This window comes from Monodelphis domestica, chromosome 1, assembly GCF_027887165.1.
Source record: "Monodelphis domestica isolate mMonDom1 chromosome 1, mMonDom1.pri, whole genome shotgun sequence".
Lineage (NCBI taxonomy): Eukaryota > Metazoa > Chordata > Mammalia > Didelphimorphia > Didelphidae > Monodelphis > Monodelphis domestica.
Window position 1 is genome coordinate 722,882,106 of NC_077227.1, and position 2,169 is coordinate 722,884,274.

Here is a 2,169-nt window from a genome sequence, read left to right on the forward strand (position 1 = left end):
CTAAGTGAGTTGCCCAGCATATCTGAGCCAGGAAGTCTCTGAGGGTGGTTGGGAACTCATGTCTACTTTGTCTCCATGCCTGGCTCTAACCACTGCACCACCTAACAGCATAGGTAGCTCTGCCCCCTGCCCTTCAGGTCTTCATGTAAAGGGTCTAGAACACTTGTTGAGGATTTGGAAAGAGGAGTCTTGGTATGGTGTAAGTGAGACAAACCCATCTTTGGGGTGACATCCAATGAGTGAGGGGGCACCACTCCGTGGTTGTTGGTGGAAAAGAGACCAGACTCAGCACCCATCCCAGTCCCAGCAGCCTCCTGTGAGACCTAGAAACCTCCCTCTGAGGCAGCCCAGACAAACTGCCCCAGCTGTGGGGGAAGGAGGAGCCCCTGGGACAGTGGGGGCTCCCTCAGCAGCTGCCTGGGCAAGTTTTTGTTCAGAGATGAACCACTGTGAGAGGCCAGCTATACCAATGTATGCAGTAATAGTCTCCAATGTCCTCTGGTTCCACAGCACTGATGGTAAGAGAGAAATCTGTCCCAGAGCCACTGCCACTGAACCTGGCGGGGACCCCAGAGTTCAGGGTGGAAGCCTGGTAAATGAGGGACCTGGGAGCCTGGCCTGGGGGATGTTGGTACCAGTTTATCCAGTTACCAATGCTCTGACTGGCCCTGCAGGACAGGGTGACCGTCTCTCCTAGAGACACAGCCAGGGAGGATGGAGACTGGGTCAGCCCAATGGCCCCTCTGGAACCTGCAAGCAGAAGGACAAAGAAAAAGTTACAAACACTCATGTCTTCAATGTATCAGGATGAATCACTTATGTAATGGGGTGAGGTAGATCCTCAGATGCCAACCCAGACTGCCTCCTGACCCATGAGGGCACAGATGGCCCCTCTGTCCCTCACAATCACCCACAACCCAATTCTCCCCAGAGGGACAGGAGACAAGCAGGGCTTCACAGAACTCCTCCAACAATTTCCCAGGACAGTCTCAGATCTTCCTCCCTCACCTGGGATCCAGAGAAGCAGGAGGCAGAACAGCTGAGCCTGAGACCCCATCATCTCCCTGTGCCTGAGCTCTGGCTCCCCAGAAGCTCCCTCCCAGCTGCCCCTTTATAGCTGCCCTCCTCAGCTGGCCTCATTTCCTCAGCAGGAGTCATGCAAAACAAGAGGGTGGGGAGGGGGAACTTTTTTGCTGGGTGGTAGGAGTGGGAGCAGAGAGAAGTTTCTGCTTAAACGGCAGGTTTCACTGATGCTGCCCTCTTTGGAGATCAGAATTTTGATCTAAGTTAGGAACAGAAGCCTCTTTCTAGAATCCTGTGATGGACTATCCCAGGATAGTGTGTATTTAGAATCTGTTACCCTAAAAACCACGATCCCCAACAAAACCACAATTCCCAGCACCCCACTCATTTCCTGTCATTCCATGCTGATATAGTCAGGACAGAAATTTGGTGGAGTTCCATGTCTAGTCCTTTCTTTCCTTCCTGTGGAGGCTTTGGTGCAGCAGGGATTTTTGAGCAGATAGAAAAACTTAGTAACGTGGTTCTTTTTTTATTCAGATAATAAACTTTATAAAATAATACTTGAAGAATTGGACAGTAATTTAAATCTTGCAATAGTCGGAACCTTCCTTTTCCTTATGAACCCAGCAACCCTCTAGAATCAAACCTCAAAACCAAGAAGGTAATAACCTGGCATTCAATCACTCATTTATTCAATGGCTTCTTGGAATTAGAATTCCACTGATATATAAGGAATTAAGTAAAATGTATAAGAAATCAAATCATTCTCCAATTGGCAAATGGTCAAGGGATATGAATAGGTCATTTTCAGATGAAGAAATCAAAACTATCAATAATCACATGAAAAAATGTTCTAAATCCCTACAGATTAGAGAAAAGCAAATCAAAACATCTCTAAGGTACCATCTCACAGCTAGTAGATTGTTCAATATGATATTAGCAGAAAATAATAAATGTTGGAAAGGATGGGGCAAAATCAGGATACTAATACATAACTGGTGGAGTTGTGAATTCATCCAAATATTCTGGAAGACAATCTGAAATAATGCCCAAAGTCCTTTAAAAGACTGCCTGCTCTTTGGTCCAGCAATAACACTACTGGTTTTGTACCTCAAAGAGATAATATGAAAAAAAAATATGTGCACA

General features: G+C 46.6%; 1 pseudogene; it reads right to left on the reverse strand.

The window, feature by feature from the left end:
- Window positions 1-406: 406 nt before the first annotated feature.
- Window positions 407-1,057, reverse strand: LOC130457457 (immunoglobulin kappa variable 1-6-like; annotated as a pseudogene).
- Between the last annotated feature and the right edge of the window lie 1,112 nt (window positions 1,058-2,169).